At 42.9% G+C, this 25,912-nt stretch overlaps 1 long non-coding RNA gene across 8 annotated transcripts in view; it reads right to left on the bottom strand.

Annotated features, from left to right (window-relative positions):
• LOC110074485 (uncharacterized) overlaps positions 1-15,654 on the bottom strand; it is a 134,277-nt gene extending 118,623 nt beyond the window's left edge. For all 8 annotated transcript variants that reach the window (XR_013544546.1, XR_013544548.1, XR_013544549.1 and 5 more), the window contains exon 1: positions 10,702-15,654. This is a non-coding gene — a long non-coding RNA (uncharacterized LOC110074485). The remainder of the gene's footprint in view (positions 1-10,701) is intronic.
• Positions 15,655-25,912: the final 10,258 nt, after the last annotated feature.

Here is a 25,912-nt window from a genome sequence, read left to right as displayed (position 1 = left end):
GGACCAAAAATCAGATGATTTGTCTTTTGCCCCAGTGCCACTTTATATAGAGATCATATCACACCACATCCTTCACTCTCTAGATCTTGAAAAACAGTTAACATAGCAATTCTACTCCAACTCATATAAATGAAATATTCCTGATTATTTCAGCTCTGGCTAGCAAGAATGCAAGACAAAGGCGAGATTGATGTAGTTTGTCTCACAATGGCTCTACTGATTTCTCCACTGCCCTTCCTCTGCACATGGTCAATTAGAATTGAAAATCCTGTGTTGATTTCATTCGGTGGAATTTTTAAGCAGGTCAGGAAGAAAGATGTTATTGAAAGGAAAACTCTCATCTAAATAAGAAAAGAGCACATGGCTGTCTGGTTCAGTTCTACCTAACAGAAAAGTTGTTGAAACTCAGATGTGGTCCTGATCTCACTCACTCGGTCTCTCTTGTTCTTCCTTTCTATCCTTCTTTCACTACAACAGTTTAAAAAGGAACCCAAAAGAAATATACTTACATTCTGGTTCCCTTATCTTTTGTTTTAACCTCAGGAACACATGCAAGTAGGCAACAACAACGACAACAAAAAACCAAAAATACTGCAGAGCTCATTTCCTTCCTGCAGATTCATAGGTTTCCACAGGTATCCGTTACCTATTTCACTTAGTGAGCAAATATTCTAATTTGGGGAGAGCAATGACAGGTTTGGTCAAGGTCGAAAGCAGCAGTCCTAGCAATCCTTCAAACAATGAAAAGAATTCCTCTGAACTATTTCTTCTACTCAAGGCTGTAAGGGGAGGCTCCTGGACTAAGCGTTTCTAACATGAAGGACTCTGTATCCTAAGTGTGGAATCAAGATATAGATCATAATACCCTTTCCTTAAAGTAGGCACTCGGGAAAGTCAAGAGTCCATGTTATACAACACTTTCATTATCATTATTATTATTACTCCACATTAAAGAAATAAACATATTTCTGTTCCCTGCAAGAAGTGTCAGCCTGTCTATAATAAATGGGAACCTCTTCATACCTGGATGAAATCTACACCGATCTAAATAGAATAGATAAGATTAGTACTATGTTAGAGAGTATAAGACAAGATGAAATGAATGGAATATATTGTAAGAAATCACTCTGGTTGCAACGGATAGAAAAGTAGAAAAAATACAATAAAAATATTTATTAAAAAAAGGAGTGTCAGCCTATGACAAGCCTTTGTCCCCCTCCTCTCTCTTATATTACTAAGTCCTGTACGAAATGCTTCGAGCAGACATGTATCTTTGCATCTATATACCCATGAAGTGCTAATTTATTCAAGGAGGAAAGAAGAAAAGGGGGAAAATGGCTAGTTCCTGATGCCACCACCAAGCTATTTATGTCTGTATGTGTTTCTGTCTCTACTTCCCCACCTTTTTCTTTTTCTTTTTGTGTGCATTGGTCTGATTTTTGCGCAAACTCAGGACACACACTGGAGTGTTGTAGTCATATTCCGAAATGAGGAAATACAAACACATGAAGAGCACGGATAGACAGAACTGAACTGAAATTTAATTTGAAAAGGCTATAGTTCTTACTTTAAAAACTAAATAAGTGTGTTTGTGCACCAGTGAGCATGCACCCACTTGTGTATCACTTGCATGAGTTTACAGTTGTGTGTGTGCGTGTGTGTGCATGCATGCTTGCACATGTGTAAAAGAACCTGTCAGACAGAAGAAAGTTAATTACCATGTTCACCCATTCATCTGGTCAATCCTTCTCTCTCACCGAATCTTTCATTCCAATCACATAACCCTCAGAGTTACATTTTATGTAATGAGAAAAAGAGAAACCAAAAATCCTCCAAACCACTGCAAATAAATTACACATAACCGAGCATCACCTGCAATTTCAGAACATGTTCATGAAAACTACTGCAATCCTGAGTGAAGAAAATTATCTTATCCCAAAGTGGCCACCCCCAACCCAGTGCTGTCCAGATGGAGCCATCAATCCAGATCACAACTCCCAGGGTCCCTGACCATTGGCCACAGTAGTGCAAGTAACATAACTGTCAACGTCCAAAATATTTGAATAGTACTCTGATAAGGAATACTGTCTTAACAACTCACCGAATTCTTGCCTTGACATCCCTGTGAATGAGATCATTTTCACGCAAACAAACATAGAGAATGATAAATACTAACAATAATCTTACAACTGCAGAACTGGAAGGGATCCTATGGACTATCAAGTCCAGCCCCTGTCAAGGAGGCACAGTGGGGAATTGAACTCTCAGCCTCTGGTTCTGCAGCTAGATACCTAGATGACAATTGTCCAGTACAAATCATGTTTGGAGAGGAGGGATATCATCCTTGTTCCAGATAGTGCTGACCAAGTAGCAAAATCCACTTGAACACCAGAACTCAGAACAAGATGTTTTTTAAAATGATGTATATTCTGTTTGCCAATTACTATCAATCACCTGGTAGAATGCCAACATTCCAATTTTTTCATTCTCATAATTTCTAATTTGCCCAAATAACCTGGAAGTAAGGACATAAAGTACAGATAATGGGTTTAACACAACTGTATTACTAACTATTCATCTCCCAACTCCTGCAGAGAAGCCTACAATAGTATGGATACCTGTGGCAGGTGTGAGGGTACTTGCTTACACCTGCCTGATCCCCAATGGGTGAGTCACAAGCCCCAGGTCCTTGCTGTCATGTTGACAGCCCGTTATTGGCCAGCTAACACTTGGATGACTCTCCTTGCTGCCAGCTGCTCAAGCCTTGCAAACTTAGATGGTCCCAGCAACTGAATGTCAGGATCCACAGTATTGAGATGTTGGCTGCATTAACACCACCCTTGGGAACTCACCGCTGCTCAGTTCCTCATCCACACTACTTGCCAATGTGACCTATTTATTAACAACAACAACCATGATCAAACCATTTCTGCCCTTAGGGCAATCAGTGTGTGATTGGCAAAAACTACCCACGCACCTTTTGTTCAATACACCAATCAGGCGGCATGGGCCAAAATTCCTATCTTGCACCAAAGTGACCAGCCAAACTCACACTGGACTCTGAAAGTGGGTGGGTGGGTTGCTTTGCTTTGCAAAGAGACCTGCTGGAGGCCAGGATTGCCTCATAAAGGCTTCCTTTCCTGCTCTCATCAGGAGACTCCAGGCAGCCAATAGGCACCTAGGCTGCCTTGTCTCCTCATCCAGGCAGGTCCCCCACCCATGCCACTGTTAGACATATGCCCAGAGTGAGGCCCTGTGTAATTTTTTTCCTTCCAGTCAGCCAAACTGTTCAGGAGAGTTTACTGTTGCATTCATTTGGAGGTGATGGTTCCAACCACTAAGAGCTCAAGATTTGCTAATTAGAGAGAGGGAAAGAAAGAGGGCTGGGTGTGATTTTAGAGAAGGTGATGGCAGTGCTGGAAGTAGGGGTGGATTAAGCCCATATGCAGCAAGGACCATTGCCCTCCCCACCCCAGAATAAAGAGGCAAGACACTGGTGATGGGTTAAACTGGGTCACTTTATTGAGCAAGTAATGATACCCAATGCTATTCCCAATCCAGGCCCTGCAATAGTACGGGATCAGGTTTGAGGCCAAAGGTCTCACAGGACCCTTTCACCCATCACATAAGGACAAGTTGCGTGGTCCATCAGACAGCACGATGCAGGCCAGTGCCTGATGCGACCACCACCCGGGCCTGTAAGTCCCCTCTTGTTGGCGACCGAAGGCCCAGGGAGGGCCCCAGCATGTCCTCCCACCCAGCACTGTAACCTCATGATCTGCAGAGCTGTGAGGTCAGGCAGGCTATCACCTTCCATGTACTCCCTGGGCACTCACTGATACTTGTTCTTTCTGCACTCCCTGCCAATATGACCTATAATAAACCAACAATTATAACACAACAAATCTAGTGTGGGATAGGCAAAAAAACCCTGCAACCTCCAGGCAATTTAAGTAACAGAGGAAAAAAATCTTGTCTGGCCCCTAAATGGGTGACTAGACAAACTCACACTGGATTAAGGGTGGATGGGAAGAAAGCCTTGGAAAGAGTCCAAAATGGAGAAGGAGCGTGGTTAAATACCGCACTCCAAACGCCCACCTCCACTGGGTGACGCAACAAGCTGTTGCATCTTGCCTCATCCTGTGGGGAGGGTGCAAAGAGGCTCCACTTGTCAAAGCAGTGCGTGATGGCAGAGCGGCCATTACTTCCCTCAAAAGCAGCCTTGGGCATTGTGTCATGCCCAGGATAGGTTCTGCATTATGATCTCCTCTTTTTGCCATTTCTTTTCATGTGGTGACCTGGGCAGTATACCCTGAGCCTCTGATGCTACAGCCTGTGAATGTGGATGGTGAAGAACACATTCGTGTAGCAAAAGCAAAGGGGCTCCTTTCACAGGGGTTACCTAAACTGTGTCATTACAAAGTTTGAAGAGTAATGTGTCTAATGGGTGACCCACATATTATGCAGCCAATATGTTTGCTGAATGTACGTCAGAGGGTGCAGCAGTCAATCTGTTTGACATAGGAAGCAGAAATGCCTGTTTATAAGGAAACAGTAGACACAAAGGATGGAGCCGTGCTTAATTCCTGTTTCCAGCGCGTCTCTACTGCATGTTCTCATGTGTTTACAAATGCAGATCTTGCCAATTTATTGCACTACTGATGAAAGCGCTGCCCAATGAAGAAGTATACTTTCTGTGTATGCCTGAACTGGTTCTAACAAAAGGATAACAGAAGTTAAGAAGCAAACAAAACTCAACAGCACCTACACAGAGAGAGAAAGAGATGGCACAGCTGCTTAAACCTAAATACTGGACCCTGCTTCAATCATGTTCACATTTATTACTGAAATACTGAAAGGTAGAAAGTCGCTAGGTGTAGAACTGAGATTGTAATGTATCAAATTTCAAGGCCGTAGGCTACAGTTTCCCATAATGGATTTAAAGAGCTGTTCTAAACCTGAAATGTTTACTACTTTTAAAATCTGTTGGTTTTTTTTTTAAAGGAATTCCACTTACAGAACATGCATATATACAAGTTACTGATGTGATCTGGCTCCTATTTTTCAGAAGGTAGTGCAGAACAGCTAGGAACTAAGGAATTAATGAGTATTATTTATATTGGGTGAACTACAGAGCAAGATTGTTGTTGGATGCTTGTTAAACTTTCGTAATTCAGAAAGGCTATACAGTATTATTAATTTAACAACCCAGTCTTATGCATACATATTCATGTATGAAGCCAGAACCACGTGCTGCAATTAGATCTATGAGTCCTTCCACAGATTTCTCTTGTTTTGGAAACCAAACAAGACGGTAAGTTGAGTAGATGACTTTTCAAAACTCTTGCCTTCCATATTCTCCTCACTGAAAACTGCTCCCATTTCTGCTGTTTTCACCCCTGTTGGAAAAAGTGGGTACGGCTACTCCTTTGTTGTTTCCCTCCTGGAGGTGAAAACAGCTGGAGGCAAGAACCTGTTTACTTTACAAAGTAAAGTAGTCACCTTCCTATGGTTCAAAAATGGGGAAATGAATCACCAAACAGAAGGTACAGATTTGAATAAAATTTGCCTATAACATTTGGTATGGATGGATGCAGAGCTAGAAATAATTACCATAAAAAATCATTAGCATAATCTACCCATTTCCTTAATTCTATAATTCATTGTCCACCAAATACTGTTACCATGTCTTTATAAAAGGAATAAGTGTAACCAGGTGATCTGTGGCTGCTCAGTCTGTAATGCAGGTGCTAACAGGCAATTCTATTTTTATGCCTCTTCATAGTTTAATTGGGGCATCCCACCACTAGAAGCCTTGAGATAGTGGACTGCCTATCGCCGGAGCAAAACATATGGCCACCTTAGAAAACGATGCAAGCATCTTTGTAGCACTCTCCCTTTTCAAGCTACAATCTCTGCAGCTGTATTTTTTTTTATCAAAAATATTTTTAATCAAAAAGTATTTTAAAAGTAGCTTGAAATTACATGAAGTACCAATGATATGTAACATTTCAAATTTTTGTATGCTGAATTTGTGTTGTCATTTTTATTCTTATCTACTACATAAGGCGTATTTCCACTCTAGGTCCAATAAAATTCAAAAAAGTACTCCCACCTAAGAATACTGAAAATAACTTAAAAGTCACAATTGTCAATTTACCTATCATCTACTTTGGCTAAAATCCTAGGTGCTCCTAGCTAGGAAAAGACTTAACAGCATAGTGGGACTTTCAGGATTGTGCTCGGTGTTCCAACCACATCTGTACTTGTATACAAACAACATAAAATAACTTAGTTTCTTAGTGTCCATCCATGTTCTCATCAAATGATACAACCAGATAGTCCAATGTGATCTGGATGAATTTTGTGGCATAAGTGCAAATGCACTTGCAGATGTGAATTGGCATCCACACTGCTGGCACACCAAATGTGGAGGGCTGCTTCCATATGCCAGTCTTCCTGCTGGATCATGCAATTAAGTCCTAAGGGCTAGCAAATTTTATTCTTTCCATCCAGAGATAAAAACTCACTAGTCTACCTTTTCATTTCTAATAAATGTAATTTTTAAAAACCCAGTTAGGTCACATACAGGGAGTCCACTCTGAGGTAATTCTGACTTATGGGAGCAAACTGCAAGATTAGCTACACAACTCAGTGATCCTTTGTTTGTACAAATGTGGTATCAAAAGCCTGACACATCTATTGATTAAATTTCTAGTAACAAATGTGACTATGAAGTATGGAGTAGAAGACAGATTTAATACCTGTGCAAGTGTTTGATAGAGAGGACAAATACATATTTTGGGAAGGTATAACCTCTTTGGATGTTTGAATAAAAAACAATTAATTCCGTTAATTAATTAAAATGAATTGATGATGATAAAAATATATAGTTTTTGTTTGGGTTTCATAAAGGTAGACTAAGTATATTTGCATGGAAGTCTTGGGAATCTTATACAAAATCTTGAGATGCTCACTATATACTGAAAAACTTAATATTTTTCTAGTGTCACTCTTCTAGCTTCATTGACCTTTAATTCCCATTTAAAGAAGCATGTGAATCATTTTGAAATCTGTTCTGTTTATATTGAGAACATTTGCACGTATATGCAAGTGTGGGCTGTAGTCCACAAATACTTATGAAAGAATACATTTCTTAGTCTTCCAAACAGCACATGACTCTATTATTTTCACTGCAAAAAGACCAACACGGATACTCCAATGGAAAGTCCACATCACAATACAGATGGATAACATTATAGTTCCCCTCTGTTAGAAAGACATTCTGAGGAAATGTTTTGTTACACTGTGTCATTTAATGGGTTAGTAGATATTACTTTGCCATATGTGAACACACAATGTTTCCACAAAATTAGTTGGAAAATTGCATCACTAGCCCTTTCTTTATCCCAACTCTCATATAAATGTCTTCAAATTCATGTAAACACATTCATTTAGTGGGGCAGGGAAACACAAAGCAAGTCACTGTTTGAATTACACCTTGCAAACAAACACAACACCATAAACAGAAACTCATTGGAGTAAACCTAAAATATTAATCAGTATAATTCTTTTAAAGATTTTTTGAATGATTTTCTCTCCTCCTTCAGTTTGTCAGATTCTTGCTCCTGAACAATGTCAAGTTTATACCTGCGTCATGACTGTTATATCTGATGGTCCATTCTTATACCACATATTTAGCTAAGACCAGTATATTATACTGGTTGGTGCAGAAGGAATGAAACTGGTATTTAATTAATGTGACCTCCCCAATTCCACCTCTACCCTGAGAAAAGCTGTCATTAATGTCTCCTATCTTTCAATCTCCCTTGAAATGTGACCACTTAAAGAAGAATACAGCCCTCTTAATTTTTTTTTTGTCTCACTGAAATTCTGTGAACTTCTTGTAAAATTCTTACAGATGTTTTATCAGCACAGGATCTACAGAACAGCTTTGAATTTGGCATACTCCAAATATTTTTGGTCATTTCAGGCTACAATTCCAATGCACAATTAAACTTGGAACAAAGTCTTATTAAGCACAGTTGAATTTGCTTCCGAGTAACCAGAGTGTTGTGCTATCAGTCAGTGAACCATCCATAGACTACATCAAATTATTAAGTGGAACTCAATGGGAAGGAGGAGAAACCTCAGTATCCCCCTCCAGTCAAACTTAACAAAAGTTTTGGCATACAGCCAAGCAGTGTTTCAACTCTGTAGTAACTTCCTACCAATGAGAATGTGTACAGACTTCAAATGGCTTCAAGCTACCTACAAATCCAAGTTTAAATGTAAGTTCCTGAATTCTCTTGTTATTTTTATATATATTATTTTGCACATACTGATGAAAAAACCCATACAAAGCAAATCTGTACAACATGCTCCTTTGCAGTCCATGTTCTCTGTAATACATGCAGGGACATTCACAAAATTGTCACTGTAACATTGTAACATTCACTACATAAAGTTTAAAAAATCATAAACCTTCAAGAATATAATAGGGAACAGGCAGTGCACCTATGCAAACCCTGGAGGTAGACCATATGTGGATGCATATAGTGCAATCACTTGCAAATGTCTTGGGGAGGGGGGGGATGCATGTGCCAAAACTGATTCCTGCTCAGTTAGAGAAAGGGGATATTGTTTGGCTCAGTCTTGCCACAGTATGGGTAAGACTCCCACCCTCCTTCTGCATGCAGTTGAAGAATAAGCTTGGCGTGTATTGCGTGCATGCTTCTTGATTGGAGAATGGGTGGGTGGGGGGGGAGAACCTGGCTGGAATCCAGACAGGCTGGAGTAAAGCGCTCTGTTGATCATTATGTCTGGCCTTCAGGTGTCTCCGCTCACAGTGGGCGGTGGTTGGGGGAGGTGTAGATAACAGTACAGCAGACAAAGAAGTAGGGGGAAAAATAAAGAGTATTGCTTTTTAAAAAAAAAATAGGTTATGAGATAATTTGACGTTGAATCCTCCTTTCTGAAAATACATTCCATGGGTTCAGTTCCCAACACGACAGCAAGCTCTGCCCACAAAGATTTATTTCAAGCAGTAATTAGGAACGTCTGGAGTCTCTCTCAACCATTTTTCTTTTATTAAAATTCATATTTTAAAAGACGGGAGGAACGGGTTTTGCTTCAGGAAAACCTAGGAACAGTTTTGTGTCATGTTGGGTTTTTTTCGCTCGCACTTTCTTTCACAGACCCTGCCCAGACTGGCTAAATCTGAATCTGATTTCTATTGTCCTCGCCCCCCCTTCTCCTCCCCCCAACTCAGACTGCTCCCCTGTGAAGCTACTTTCAGAATGCAACTTTCTTATAAAGGATTGCATTTTTCTACTCTCACTGCTTGGCATGCATTCTTTATGGGAGCATAAGCTGTAAATCAGAGTGTGTTACTATGCTCCAAGACTCTTGAATTAATTTTCTTTTTCCAGGCAAGAAAGCGTGAAGAAGAAGAAGAAGAAGAAGAAGAAGAAGAAGAAGAAGAAGAAGAAGAAGAAGAAGAAGAAGAAGAAGAAGAAGAAGAAGAAAGGGAAAACCACCGACACCCAGTGCTTTGTCTGTTGCTTCTGCTGGAGAACTCATAAATCTCACAGAGCAAAGCAACTTAGGTCTGTTTTGATTGGGTTATGAAGCATCAAGAAGGCTTTTTATGGATTTCATATCATTTTTCCTCCCCCTATTTTCTCTTCTGTGAATTTATGCACTACCAAGGGTTCCACACCCCTGCCTTTAAACGCTATGGGAAATCTGAGCAAATTCGAAACCAAAGGCAGGATTCCAAGATATTTTCTTAAAAATAGATATTTTTAAAGACCCTGCCTCCTTAGGCTAACTTTTTCAAAGCTGAAAAATGTCACTGGGTCGTTCATTCAGTCAAGTTGAAAACAATTAAAAAAAAAACCTTTAAAAAAAGTCTGCTTTTCACAAGAACACTCCGAAGAAGGGGGGGAGGAGCAACTTTGCTCCGGAACAATTGTTCCGGATCAATGTTTGTCCCCAAGAGCCTGCGCTGGCCCTCCCCCCCGATCCCACTCCCCGCCTCACAGCCAATTATAATAACTGTCAGATGTCTGTAAAGTGTGGCGTGTTCTTGCCAGCTGACTTAGCGAAGTTTGCTTTTATTTTTCTCCCCCTCCCTCTCCCCGGAACTGTGGGCTATACATCAGACCCGATTAGGCACAGAAAACAATATCGGAGGCACGCAACGCAACACAAACCGAACGACGTGTACTCAGGGAGTTACACAGACACACAAACACAGACACAGACACACACACACACCCGTTTTCCCTCCTCATTTTTCTTATGAACAAAGCCGTCCGCTGTCTGTATGATAAGGAGCAGCGTGGCTTTGTAGGCATCGCCGGAGGGAAGAACTCTTCGCACTCTGCCCCCTTTCTCTCCCTCGCTTTCTCTTTGGAAAGAAGGAAAGAAAGAAAGAGGGAAAGAAAGAAAGAAAGAAAGAAAGAAAGAAAGAAAGGAGCGCCGGAGGTTTTTAATTCGAACAGTCCGGACATATTTTTGAAAGCCTTCAGGGCATAAGGAAGGAAAGTGCAACCTGCAAGGGTCGAGAAGCGGGGCTGGGAGGTTGAGAAAAGGGAGGGAGGGAAGGAGGGAGGGAGGGCAGGCTTGGACCCTTTGACACATGCCCACGACCGAGTCGCGGGTTTACGCGGCCGAGACGTCTGCGGGCGTACTCACGGTCTCGAGCTGCTCTGCGAGTCGCCCGGGTCGTCGTCGTCGTCGTCGCCGCCGCCCGCCGGGCTGCCTCCGGCGTGAGGAGAATTATCAAAGACGCAGAATTCCCAAGGTGGTGGTGACGGTGGCGGTGCTTTCCTTGGCGGCGGCGGCGGGGACTGTCCCGCCGGGCGCGCGTGTCGGGGGCGCGTGTCAAGCCCCAGCTCGGAAGAAAGCCGCGCTCGCCTTGGGTCGCAGACATTCCCCCACTTGACGCGGCCCCGCCGGCTGGACGAGCGGCAGTTGCTCTACTGAAGAACTCCTCAATCCTGCCCGTGTGAAAAAGATTGGGGAGGGGGGGGGTCTGGAAACAGAGTCATGTGAGGCGCGACCGCCTCCCCCATTGGCTGCGGAAAGATAACTTGGGCATCCTCGCTTTCTTTTTTCCTCCTCCTTAGATAAGAGTTACAACTGAAGCCAGCCGAGAGAGAGAGAGAGAAGGGGGGGGGAGTGGGCCGGCGGGAGCGAGGAGGGTGCGTGTCTGGGCCGCCCTCCACTCAGTGGAAGAATGACGGCCGGGCTTTACGGTGACAGGATTAGGAAAGAGAGAGGCTGCGAGCGAGCGTGAAGTCATTCTTTGACTGAGGCGGGGTTGGGTGGAGAGAGAGAGAGAGAGTTGCTTCCCCGGCCGCTCCCCCTCCGGCGCGCGCGCACGCGCTCCCCTCCCTGCCTGTCCCTTCCCTTCCCTTCCCTCCTACACACGTGTATTGTGGGGAGTGGAAGGAAGGAAGGAATCTTCTGTATAGGCGTCTATCTGTTTTTCTCGCCTCGGAGTCGTCTTTTACGGGGGGTGCTTCCAGACCTTCTTCGGAAGGGAAAGAGGGCGAGACAGTGATCTTCCCCGCCCCATATTCTGAGTTCTCTTAAAGGAGGGGGAGGTTTGCGATGATTGACACCATACTGTACAAGAGAAAGGTTCCGTCTTCACACTTGTGAATTTTTTTTTCAGTCAGAAAGAAAGAATTCCCCCCCCCCAATTTCATAGCCTGTTGAACAAAAGAAATGCTGTTCAGCGCTGCTCGTCTTTCTTCCTTTCTTGTCTTAAAACTGCGGGCCACTCGGCACAATAAGAGTGCTACTGTGACCGCAGCGCAAAGCAACAAAAAAAAATTACGGTTCACTTGGGAGTGTTTTGCTGAATTAAATGGAAAGCACATTCAGGGTTAATGCACACTGCCTATTTAAAAAAAAATTTAAGGAAGGTGGCCTGTTTCTTATCCAAAACGCATTACTGTACTTGTCTTCTCGTTTTTCTCCTCCAGTACATGGATTATTGTCGTCTGCTTACACCAGCCACCTCGCAGAAATTTTACTTGCGAAATTTTAATTTTTGGGACGTTACTTTGTTGCATAATACCACATCATATATCAAGCATTACAGCTGAATGAACTGCTATTCCCTTTCTGGGTTCTTGTATCGTTTGCATTAGCAGCGTTTCCAGTTCAAGTTCACGGTTGCACTAATCACAAAATCAATCCAGAGGAGGCTGTATCGTCAGTGGTGCAGGGGGAGAGAATATTTTTGGTTTGAGGCACTCCCACTCAGTCCATTGGCCACCCTTATGTTTGATGAAGAGAAAACATTTCATTTACCGTAATAATGGTATGAATACCATAAAGCAGTATTTATTAGGATCCTAATGGAGGAAAGAGGGCCACTGAAATTATTAGCTCCAATGTTTCTGCCTTAATTTCTTACACAGTCGCACTTACAAGTGTGTCAAACTGGATCTGCTGAATACCTCTGGTTAACTCTTAATTTAAAGGCCAATATCAAAACCTATAGAATCTCTGAAGAGGAGACCACATGTGCTACTGTTATTAATGGCATAAGCTGGGCTAGAAAAATCAGGAAGCTTCCATGAGCTACAATTGGAGCTGTCAAGGTAGTGTGAAACTCCTTTGCCAGTACCATCACCGTGTCAAAATTTATTGATCCCTCCCCACTCCAGCCATATGGTTTTATTGGGGAAAGCTAAATATCCTGAGTTTAAGGCAAGAAGGAGAACTGGTGTTGTGTAGATTGAGAACTGCGACGTCTGTGATTCAGATCAAGGGTATGAGCTGAGAACAGACAAATCTGTTGTTCAGATCTCCTCTACAACTTCATTTGGTGGCCTTAGGCAATGTGTTCAGCTCTCAGACTTTCCCCTCCCCACCCGCCCTGGACGCCATCTGAAGCCACAGGGATAAAATTCAGACCAACTTTACAAGGTTGCTGAAAGGCTTACTAAGATAATGTATTGAAGCAATTTGGACATTCTAATGTTCATTGTAAATACTGTGCTTGCCCGTAGATTGAAGACTCCTACTGCTCACAATTAAAGGCATTCTGTCTTTTCCATAAACAGGGAAAAAGAGATGGAAGAAACAATGGGAAAGCACAGGGGGTTGCCAACTGGAAACAACACCTGGACCTCCTTTAAGCTTGCATGAATGAAGAGACAGAGAAATTGCACAATCAAAGCCTCATATGAAAGCACCTTGTGTTTTTATTATTATTTACAAACAGGTAATGAGAGGATTCTGCAGAAACATATACTGGAGTCCAGTGTACATGTAGTATGAACAGAAGCAGTTCTCATAACTATATCTGTTGGTAAATTAATGAGTGTTAGTGAGCAGCAGTATACTTAGACAATTCACAGGTGCAAACACAACGTACCAAAGTTGTGCATTCATCTACAGCAAATCCAAAATTCTGTAATGAATGTGAGCTGGGGTGCCACAGATTGAACTGCATGGCCCCATTTCACTTCCAGAGTGGATCAGGGTGAGCTGAAGCATTCCAGAAAAAAATCTAAGAATCAGAGTTTTATAAATATGTATGAAAAGATACACAGGAACATGAAGGAAAGGGAAACAGGAAAAGAATGATATCATCTAAATGTTGTGATAGTGATATGATGCAGTGAACCTCCCCTAAGTGACAGCTTCATTCTGCAGTTCAGGGCAAGTATTTCTGTGGCATGAGAGCATGAGGTCACTTCTCTTTTATATTGGCCAAAAACCTGTTGTCTAGCACTAGAGTTAGGCCAAATGACTGAATAGTGATTCCAACTCCCCTGTAGGTTCCATTGATTTAAATGGGCTACTCTAATGGCATCTAACCATGCTAAGGAACAAGATTTCATCCTGTATTTGTGTTTCTGCACTGGATGCTTATGTTTTTGTCAAACCAAGAGGTAGCTTGTATATAAAAATAAATGGGGTGCTGCCCTACCTGAGACTCAGCCTGTTCCCCAACCATCTCACTCCAGCTGGGAAAGGTTTTTCTTCCCCTGTGTACAGTTGAATGCTTCCCTTGCTCTGTGTGAAGCATTCAACTATATACAGAGAGTATGAGAGGAGGAAAGTCTGTGTGTGCATGCTGAGTTTTTGCACCTGGTTCTACCCACCTTTGCTTTCTATGCCTTCCTCTCCACCTTCTACAAGAGGTATAAGACGCCACTGGCCTGAGCTTTAAACATTTAATCTTTCTTTCTCCCTTCTCCCTTTGTTCCCCTATCAATTGGAGCAACTACGTACTTCTATTTACTGGTTGGTTTGAACACTGGCTGGGTCAGGGGTTTCTGCTTGGCATTAGCCAAAGCACTATCTGCAAAGTCAGAAGGTTGCCTAAGTCCCTCTACCCCCGCCTCCGCCCCACTCTCATTATACCTGCCAGGAGTCAACAAATGTTTGGAGATGGCTGACATAAAAACCTGGAAAGCTGTGTATCTGTGATTTGGCTTTGTGAATTATTTTCTCCTTGTGATCTACCACGTTGCTATGTTTCATGGCTGCATCTGGAACAGCCCTAAAGTTACAACCCTTTGAGATTCCCCCATTCAAGCTGGTGGCCTCCATTCTGTGAAAATGGCAGCACGGGAATTTTCACCCTGGGAGAGTTTCTGTCATTACTTTTTCCTTTATGTCATAACACTTGTCTTGAGCAGAGATAGCAGGATAAGGCCTGGCACCCCCTCTCTAATGCTTAGTTACATCTACGATTTCATTACATTGTCAGGTTCAGGGTTGTATCACCACTAATTTGATAGGGGTGGGCACTCAGGCTGCAGATCCTGAGGTGGGTGATGGTGGTAAAATGCTTCAATGTGTACCTGACATACTTCACAATGTGTGTGGTGCCACCTCAGCTAGTCTGTTCTTCTTAAGTGCAATAGAGGCAGCAAGCACTGAAGTAAGAGTCACTTACTAGTCTTTCTGTGTATGCAGTTATGAATTTCACATCCTCTTGGATGTGGAGAGGAACCAAGGGAAAATCATTCTGTTCTTCTTGTGTTGAGATTTCTCGGTTTGATATCCCCTCTTTTTGCAGGATTTCTCAGATGTTTTATAGTCATTTCCCCCCTTTGGGAAAAGAAGTGGCAAGGATTATTGCAATCTTTCTTACACAGCATTCACTGGAAGGGCATTAAGCTGCATACAGTTTGACAGTTTCCTGTGAAAAACGATGGGTGCAAAGCAAGGATGAAAAATAGGAAGGAAAATGAGGCTGAGCTTTCCTTTTAATGGAAAGGCGAGAAAGCTCATTGCAGGAAAGGCTCTCAGCAGTGAGGCTAGTCATGGTGAGACTTGGAAAATCACAGAGAATGAGAAATGTCGCAGTGTCCCTAAATTGAGAACTGGGATAATTCTCTCCCTCATTTTAATCAGAAAAACATCTTAACAGGGCTCCTGAATCATGATATTCATTGTGTTGTCCTGCCAAACAAAAGTCTGTGATGCTGAGCAGTGAAACGCACAATGTGATTGTGTCGTGTCACAGAATAAGAGATACCACACTTCTCTCTCTTCTCTTCTCTTCTCTTCTCTTCTCTTCTCTTCTCTTCTCTTCTCTTCTCTTCTCTTCTCTTCTCTTCTCTTCTCTTCTCTTCTCTTCTCTTCTCTTCTCTTCTCTTCTCTTCTCTTCTCTCTCTCCTTTGCAGCAGGTCCACATTGGAGAGTTAAAGGTAATCTCATTCAAGTTTGAATAAACTGAATTCCTAAATCACTTGCTTCCCTTTCCCCATGCTTGGTGCTATCTGTGAAACAAATTTCATGGAAGGTCTACTATTGGCCTTGTATTTCTGAAGATGGAAATGCACTATTTTAACTTCATCCCAGCAGGCATAGCTAGATATGATGTGATGCCTGCACACCAGTCAGTGCTTCATTAAGCCCATCTATTCTGAATTCTTGGGGCTCAGTTTATTTGTACATCTTATTGTGTAAAATCTCTAGTCATTTTTAAAAAACTTCCACGCTTCTCTTCTGCTCCAATTTTCATTAATGATTTCTCCAGAACTTGAAAAGCTGACTCATGTGGAGTGATCCTAATCAATACATTTTGCTTTTTTTTTGTTTGTTTTCCTCTTCATGCAAATCCAATAGAAAATGATAAGAATGTGTTAAGTGAAAAGTTTACAGCCATAGATGGAACATAACATGGTGGAAACAGAAAGGCAGGGGACTAGAAAATTGGAGGAGCCCAAGTTGGCAACTTGTTGGTATAACAATATTTTTAATTCATTGGGTTGCATAGTGGGGAGACATCATAAAGCCTGGAGGACATAGCAAAAGAGGAAAGGAGAGGTATGCAATACTAAGAAATGGCAGAAGCTTCTTCCTATTTTCCTTACCACTGGAATTCCAGTTATTTTAAGAGGAGGAGGAATCTCCTGTTAAAAATTCTATAGAACCATATGTTCCACCTAACATTTATAAACACTGTTTGGTGGCATAGCAGCCAGTACTGTATATTATACTGGGTCTTTTATGGAGGACTCAGTTAATTTTAGAACTGGCAGATTAAGAAAATGCAGTCCTCTGGTAACAGAATATATAACACAAAACCAACAACAACCTAATTTCCTTGTGGTCTGACTATTGTTCATCTTGATGTTATATGGGAAGATAACAGTCATATATGTTAGTGGGAGTTTCCAGATCTGATAGCACCTTCCAATGTCAGGAGTCTAGGCTATGACAATCAAAGATGGCATGAAAAATAACACTTTGTTACTTTTTTTTAAAATGATGCCAGGGCTGGCCCTATCATTTGGCAGAGTGTTGCAGCTGTTTCAGGCAACAGGTGTCGGAACTGGCAACTGCCTCAGGCAGCTAAGCAGAAAAAGTGCCATCTGCTCAGCCACTCTCCCTTGTTGGACAGAGCTAGGTTTGCTGCATAGCTTATTGTGTACCTGCTACTGCTCAGTGGTGCAGGAAAGGACATCGTCCCATTATCAGTGCTGAAATAAAATTCAGCGGCCACTACTATAGTTCACTTCACTACTATATGGGGAAGAGAGGGTCCATCTTGTCTTTTGTCTCAAGTAGTAGAGCACTTTAGGCTAGCTCTCTACATTACCAAGGGTGATACAGAACCAAGACATTAGGGAGCAATTATTCTGTAGGCTTTCACATATAAACTAAGCTCATGACTTACGTCGTTTGTGATATTCACTCAAAACATACCTTTTTTATTTCTTCCTTGTCAGCTACTGCTTAAGACTGGTTGTACTGGCTTGTGCAAGTCCTCTCACCCCTTGATGTTTACTTCTTCAAACTATTTATAGACTTTATCATCTGTACTCTTGTCATTGCTCGAGCCGAACATAGTTTTCCAGGTATGATTGTGCAAGATCAACACTCTGGAGCTTTTATGTTCTTTGCTTGTGACCTGATGCCTCCACAGCTAATTGCTTAGTACACTCAACCTATGCATAGGCAGTTGGTTTATTGCCCCCCTCCCTTCTTGTGTTAACAGTCCTCCTTGACACATAGCATTATTAGAATTTAATAAATAAAATGTGTGCTTTTTTCAATAAAGGTAACAAACATCAAACTCAACCTCCTATGAGCCTATTCCCTGTGAAGAGCTAACATGTTTGGTAGCTCTGGAGCAAGAAAGGTGAGGACAAATTAATGAGTAGTTGTTAATGAGTAGTTGTTATGTCCCATCAAGTCATCTCTGATTTATGGCTGTTGGGTTTTGTTTATAATGAATAAATTATAACCTATAAATTAGCAGAATTAGCATATAGCAGCCAGAAATGTTTAGTAAGAAACCCACCAACTATATAGAATAAGATTTTAGTGTTCCTCCATATTGTGTTTGTGCCAGCATCTGATATTTAAATAAACACTAGGGACAGATATTTAAACATACACTACTGACTTAAAAAAGAATAAATACATTTTACAGATTACAATAATGACAGACGTTCTCTGGCAAATAATTATTTCTTCATTATCGTTATACTTTCATATTCATAATACCTTAACTGGCCCTAGCACGTATTAGTTATTCTGCTTCTTTATTTCTGTCTTTCTGTTTGAAGCACATATTGTGTGAGACCCTGTCAACCCTATCTTAATCTACCTATTGCGTGGGTCCCCATAAGTTCCTATTAGAGATGGGCATGAATCACAAAAATAGCAATTCATTTTGATTCATGATTTGACAAGGTCAATGAATCACAAAAAGAATTATGAATTTTTTTCATAATTCATTTCATTTTCGCCTTTAAAACCCTGTAAAATGGCCCCCAGCACCTAGAGACACCAAAATGGCAGGGGAATGTCACCTTACTCTCCCCTACAAGCCCTGCAAGACTGGTAAAGTTTGGGTTTCAGATATCTGAGTTATACACACACAAGGAGCCCCCCCCGGAAAGCTTCTCCCAGGCACCTAGACAAACCAAAATCACAGAGAAGTGTCTCCCCGACTCTCCTCTACAATCCCTCCTAGTTTGGTGAAGATTGGGATTCAGCATCCAAGTTGTTGTTGCTTAGTCATTTAGCCGTGTCCTACTCTTCGTGTCACCATGGACCAGAGCACGCCAGGCCCTCCTGGCTTCCATTGCCTCCCGGAGTTTGGTCAAATTCATGTTGGTAGCTTTGATGACACTGTCCAACCATCTCATCCTCTGTCGTCCCCTTCTCCTCTTGCCCTCACACTTTCCCAACATCAGGGTATTTTACAGGGAGTCTTCTCTTCTCATGAGATGACCAAAGTATTGGAGCCTCAGCTTCAGGATCTGTCCTTCCAGTGAGCACTCAGGCTTGATTTCCTTCAGAATGGATAGGTTCGATCTCCTTGCAGTCCAGGGGACTCTCAAGAGTCTCCTCCAGCACCACAATTCAAAAGCATCAATTCTTCGGCAGTCAGCTTTCTTTATGGTTCAGCTCTCGCTTCCATACATCACTACAGGAAAAACCATAGCTTTGACTATGCGGACTTTTGTCGACAAGGTGATGTATCTGCTTTTTAAGATGCTGTTGAGGTTTGTTATAGCTTTCCTCCCAAGAAGCAGACATCTTTTAATTTCATGGCTGCTGTCACCATCTGCAGTGATCATGGAGCCCAATAAAGTAAAATCTGTCACTGCCTCTGTGTCTTCCCCTTCTATTTCCCATGAGGTGATGGGACCAGTGCCCATGATCTTAGTTTTTTTTTTTTAATGTTGACCTTGAGACTGTTTTTTGTGCTCTCCTCATTACAAGGTTCCTTAATTCCTCCTCACTTTCTGCCATCAGAGTGGTATCATCTGCATATCGGAGGTTCATATTTTTTCTGGCAATCTAAATTCCATCTTGGGATTCCTCCAGTCCAGCCTTTCGCATGATGTATTCTGCATATAAGTTAAATAAGCTGAGGGACAATAAAAAGCCTTGTCATACTCCTTTCCCAATTTTGAACCAATCAGTTCCATATCCAGTTCTAACTGTTGATTCCTGCCCCACATATAGGTTTCTCAGGAGATAGATAAGGTGGTCAGGCACTCCCATTTCTTTAAGTACTTGCCATAGTTTTCTGTGGTCCACACAATCTAAGGTTTTTTCATAGTCAATGAAGCAGAAGTAGATGTTTTTCTGGAACTCTCTAGCTTTCTGCATAATGCAGCGCATGTTAGCAATTTGGTATCTAGTTCCTCTGTCCCTTCTAAATCCAGCTTGTACTTCTGGGAATTCTCAGTCCACATACTGATGAAGCCTACCTTGTAGGATTTGGAGCATAACCTTGCTAGCATGTGAAATGAGTGCAATTGTACAGTAGTTGGAGCATTTTTTTTTGGCACTGCCCTTCTTTGGGATTGGGATGTAGATTGATCTTTTCCAGTCCTCTGGCAACTGTTGGGTTTTCCAAAGTTGCTGGCGTATTGAGTGTAGCATCTTAACAGCGTCAACTTTTAAGATTTTAAATAGTTCAACTGGAATGCCATCACCTCCATTGGCCTTGTTGTTATCCATGCTTTCTAAGGCCCACTTGACTTTACTCTCCAGGATGTCTGGCTCAAGGTCAGCAACCACACTATCTGTATTGTCCAGGATATCCAGATCTTTCTGGTATAATTCCTCTGTGTATTCTTGCCACCTCTTCTTGATGTCTTCTGCTTCCATTAGGTCCCTATCATTTTTGTCCTTTATCATGTCCATCTTTGCACAAAACGTTGCACACTTTTTAATATCTCCAATTTTCCTGGACATATCTCTGGTTTTTCCTTTTCTATTATTTTCCTCTATTTCTTTGCACTGTTCCTTTAAGAAGGTCCTCTTGTCTCTCCTTGCTATTCTTTGGAAGTCAGCACTCAATTTTCTGTAACTTTCCATATATCCTTTGCATTTTGTTTCCTTTGTCTTCTCTGCTATTTGTAAGGACTCGTAGGACAGCCACTTTGCTTTCTTGCATTTCCTTTTCTTTGGGATGGTTTTATTGCTGCCTACTGTACAATGTTATGCACCTCCATCCATAGTTCTTCAGGCACTCTGTCCACCAAATTGAGTTCCTTAAATCTGTTCTTTACTTCCACTGTGTATTCATAAGGGATTTGGTTTAGATTATACCTGAGTAGCCCAGTGGTTTTTCCTACTCTCTTCAGTTTAAGCTTGAATTTTGTTATAAGAAGCTATGATCAGAGCCACAATCAGCTCCAGGTCTTGTTTTTGCTGACTGTATAGAGCGTCTCCATCTTTGGCTTCAGAGAATATAATCAATCTGATTTCGGTATTGCCCATCTGGTGATGTCCATGTGTAGAGTCGCCTCTTGTGTTGTTGAAAAAGAGTGTTCTCTTGACAAAACTGTATTAGCCTTTGTCCTGCTTTGTTTTGAACTCCAAGGCCAAACTTATCTGTTGTTCCTTTTATCTCTTGACTCCCTACTTTAGCATTCTAGTTCCCTATAATGAGAAGAACATCTTTCTTTGGTGTCATTTTGTAGAAGGTGTTGTAAGTCCTCATAGAAATGATCAATTTCAGTCTGTTCAGCATCGGTGGTTGGTGTGTAAACTTGGATTATTGTGATGTTGAAAGGTCTGCTTTGGATTCTGTCACATACAGCACTGGTGGTACCTGTCTGTCATGGGTTTGGAGGGAAAGTTCCATCCTATGGGGAGTGGAAGGCGGGACATCAGGGGGGAGGAGCTGGACTGTATATATATTTGGAGCTGATGTGGAGAGGAGTTGTTGGAGTCTGTGTGTCAGACTGGGTACAACTGTTTGTCAGTTAGTACATACCTGATAGGTTCAGGTTTCTATCTAGGTAGCCAGAACTGATAGGTTCAGGGTCTGTGCGTTACCTTAAAGTGTTCCGTGGGAACCAAGCTGTTGTATGTGTGTGATTAGGACTATGCCACGTTCCAGTTTCCTATTTACCTGATTCTTTTATTTACCCTGTGTGTTGTTTCAATAAACCTTGTTCTTTTATTTATTAAAATCCATTCCTGGTCTGTGTGACTCCTTATAGGGAATGGTTGGTGGCAGCATAATTACAGGGTGGGATACTCCAGTAGGTCTGGGGTTGCCACATTGATTGGTGTCCAGCGGGTGGGATACGACTGGTCCAGTTGTCCAGTGGTCCAGCAAAGCCTTGGCAAGTGTGCCCAGAGCAAGGGGGGTCTAGTCAGGGAAAATCTGAGGGCGCGTAGGTAATCTTCTAGGCTTACCTCACGGGGAGGTAGGCTAGTGGAAGAACGTGCAAACTCAGATTGGGGGGACTAGATTAGGGAGCTCTGAGGCAACCCATTTTGGCGGGAAAGGGCTGAGGCAAAGCTGTGTGAAGTAACAGTGATCTAGCCTGTCTGCTGAGAGGCCTAGCAGAGGGGGTGGATTCTACCTGGCAACAGTTGCAAGTTGGTGCTGAAGGAACAGCAGCAGTCTATAGAAGGCTGTTTCTGAGGCAAAAGGAAAAAAGTCGTCGTTTTATTTTGAGGCGTGACTTTTGAAGGCAGCCTGTTCTGGGGGGATTATGCCCTTGACTCGAAGCCAAATGGCAGAAATGGGGGAAGTGAGAGAACCACAGGGAGACCAAGGTTCTGAGAACTGACCTCAGAACTCAGAAGAATGCTCCTAGCCCAACAGCATGAACTGAGGGTGAGGGAAATGGAGGAAAGGGAAAGAGAGAAACGGAGACAATTTGAAATGGAAAGGGAAGAGAAACAGGAAAGGGAAAGGGAGAAACAAAGACAATTTGAGTTAGAAAAAATGGCGTTTGAGCTGAAGAAGCTGGAGATAATGAGTAGAAATAGTAATAACAATAATAATGAGGGGAACCCAGGGAATGGGGAAGGCAGCCTGTCTAAAACTGACCTGAAGAAATTCCCTGTGTACCACAAGGGAGATTGCCCTGAGGTGTTCTTTTCCCTCGTGGAAAGAGCGTTTGTGGACTTCTCAGTGAGGGAAACTGAGAAGATGACCATTATGCGATCTTTAATCAGTGGCAGCCTGGCAGAAGTCTATGCAGAGATGCCAGTGGAACTGCTGAAGGACTTCGCTGAGTTTAAAAAACTGGTGTTTGCCCGGCATGGGATAAATGCTGAACAGCTGAGGCAAAGATTCAGGTCACTCACAAAAAAACCAGAGCAGACTTTTACCCAAGTGGGGGCCCAACTGGTGAGGTTGCTAGAGAAATGGCTGTCTCAGGAGGGGACAGAGACCTTCCAGCAGCTCAAAGACCTGATAGCGCTGGAACAATTTTATTCAGTCCTGCATGGGGAACTAAAGTTCCATGTGAGGGAGAGGAAACCTAAATCGGTGACAGAAGCGGCAGAGATCGCAGATTTTATTTACCAAATAAGGAAGCCCTTAGGTGCTGAGGGGAAATCTGTGGGTAAGCCCAAAGAAACCTACAGCAGGTACTCTCAGGGACCAGGGAAAAACCAGCAAGGGGGAGGGGCCCATGTTGAAGGGAAGCCCTCGGACATGAAACCACCAAGACCTCAGATTTTGGAGGGAAAACCAAAACCAGATGAGAAAGACTCCAAGTACAGCAGAAAATGTTATTTCTGTCAAGGAAAGGGCCATCTAATCTCAGAGTGTGAGAAATTAAAGCAGCTAAAGGGAAATTTGCCTCATGATTTGAGTGGAACCAAGCCAAAAGCTGTGTTCTGTGTCCAGACAGAGCAAAGCTCCTTGCCACTGAGGGAGCCTGTTACCATGGCTACTCAATCTGGAACAGTTACATCTGCTGATCAGGCTGAGGAAAATGGTCCTCTTGTGGAGGTCAAGCGCTGCTTACTAGTGAGGACAGATTCGCAATTGTTTGAGACCGCAGGGGTGGACGTAGGAATACTTGACCATCAGTACAGGGGGCTAAGGGATACTTGTTCCCAGGTGACCCTGTGCCATCCAGACATTATTCCTAGGAAGTATATAATCCCAAATGAGAGCCTGAAGGTGGCAGGGATTGAGGGGCAGGTGATCTCACTGCCAGTAGCTGAGGTACCTGTGAGCTTTCAAGGCTGGAGGGGAGTTTGGCGTCTAGCGATTTCATCGACTCTGCCAGCAGCCGTGCTCGTGGGAAATGACCTGGCTGAACATGTGAAATGGGTGCTAGTGATTACACGCTCACAAGCTACCACGGGGACAGTTCAGGGGGGTACTGAAGAGCCCGAGGTTGAAGCAGATGAGGGTAGTCCCGAAGCCGTGGTAGAAACCTTAACCACAGACAACAAATTTGGCCAAGAGCAAAAGGCAGACGCCACTCTCCGAAAGTGTTTTGAAAAGGTGACAGACACCCAGCTAACACCTGAAACCCCAGCGAGATTTCGCGAGAAAAAGGGAATTTTATATAGAGAGACCCTGATGAATATCTCAAAAGGGGGAGATGGGATCAGAAGTCAGCTAGTGGTACCTGAAAAGTATCGCCCCATGATCTTACAAAGGGGGCACTCTGACATGTTTGCTGCGCACTTAGGGGTGAACAAAACACAGCAGAGAATCACACAAAATTTTTACTGGCCTGAAATAGGGAAGCAGATCAAGGAGTTCTGTAAACAATGTGATGTGTGTCAGAGGCAGGGGAATAACCGTGACAGGACCAAAGCAAAGTTGTGCCCTTTGCCTGTGATTGACACCCCGTTCAAATGTATAGGAGTGGATATTGTGGGACCTTTGCCCAAGGCCACAAAGAGGGGGAACCGGTTCATTCTCACCATTGTGGACCATGCCACGAGGTACCCCGAAGCCATTCCCTTGACTAACATTGAAACTAACACAGTGGCAGATGCCTTGGTGGGGTATATGTCCAGGATGGGATTTGCCTCAGAAATAATCACAGATTTGGGCACCTCGTTTACATCAAAGCTCATGAAACGGTTATGGCAAATCTGTGGAATTAAACACAAGGAAACCACTGCCTATCACCCCGAAAGTAATGGGTTAATGGAGAAGTTCAATGGGACTCTGATGCGCATGATTAGGGCTTACTTGGCAGAGAATCCAAACAATTGGGACCAGAAGCTGCAATCCCTTTTGTTTGCTTATCGATCAGTGCCCCAAGCCAGTACCGGGTTCAGTCCGTTTGAACTTTTGTTTGGGAGAAAAGTAAGAGGTCCACTTGATTTAATCAAACAAAATTGGGAGCAGATCACCCAGGATGACCCACAAGATGTTGTGACGTACATAGACACTTTAATGAATGACCTGAAGAGAAACCTAGAGCTAGCAGCAGAAAACCTGCAAGCTCAGAAGGTCAGGCAGAAAACCTGGTATGACCAGAAAGCCAGGGAGAGGCACTTTAACCCAGGGGAGGAAGTGCTTTGGCCTAGGCCCTGCAAAGAGAACAAACTGCAGCTCAAATGGGCAGGACCATACAGGGTCATTTCCAAGATGTCGGATCTGAACTACCTTATAGAATGGGAAGATCACCTGAAACACCTGGAGATAGTGCTGCAGAGGTTAAGTACAGCAGGGCTAACAGTAAAGGCAAGCAAGTGTCAGCTGGGTAGCCCAGAAATAAAATACTTGGGTCACATAGTAGGGGGAGGAGTGATCAAACCCCTAGAGGCCAAGATAGAAGCCGTTCGTGATTGGCCCAGACCCAACACCAAGAAAAAAGTCAAATCATTTCTTGGGTTGGTGGGCTACTACAGAAAGTTCATCCCGAGGTTTAGCGAGATGGCGACTCCGCTGACCGATCTGACGCGGAAGAAGACTGATGACCGCATCCAGTGGACCAGCGACTGTGAGGAGGCGTTCCAGAGGTTGAAGGAGGCGCTCGTCCATTATCCAGTGCTGCGTGCTCCTGACTTCGACCGGGAGTTCATCATCTACACCGATGCGTCTAACAGCGGGGTAGGAGCAGTTCTTTGCCAGGAGGATGAAAATGGTGACCAGCATCCAGTGTCCTACCTGAGTAGGAAACTCCAGAAAGGTGAGAGACATTTGGCAACCGTGGAAAAGGAGTGCCTGGCCATAGTATACGCGATTCAGAAGGCCAAACCTTACATCTGGGGAAGACATTTTGTTCTGTGCACTGACCACTCACCACTGCAGTGGTTAAAGACAATGAAAACCCATAATAGTAAACTTATGAGGTGGGCTTTAAACCTGCAAGATGTTGACTTCGAAGTGAAGGTGGTCAGAGGGTCAATGAACTGTGTTGCTGACGCCTTGTCAAGAAGACCCGACGAGTGAAGACGGCGAAGAAACCATGGACTGTGTATATTTTGGTGACCAAAAGTTAAATGTACCTGTTTATTGAACAGGCTTGGTTTGTATTAATAAAGGTAACTTAATGTATTGCAAATATTAATGTTTAAATGCATAATTGATATGTTTGACCTAGAGTGAGTAAGTATGGGATTGTGTTATAATGTATAACTGTTTTTGTGTTTTGATCCTGGTTGTTTTTTGGAGAAAAGCACTTTAGCTTTTCCCCCGCAAAACAACTTATAAAGAGGGGAGGTGTCA

The sequence above is a fragment of the Pogona vitticeps genome, chromosome 4 (genome assembly GCF_051106095.1).
Source record: "Pogona vitticeps strain Pit_001003342236 chromosome 4, PviZW2.1, whole genome shotgun sequence".
Classification (NCBI taxonomy): Eukaryota; Metazoa; Chordata; class Lepidosauria; order Squamata; family Agamidae; genus Pogona; species Pogona vitticeps.
The sequence above is the reverse complement of the archived record's forward strand: the minus strand, read 5'-3'. Positions and strand labels throughout refer to the sequence as shown.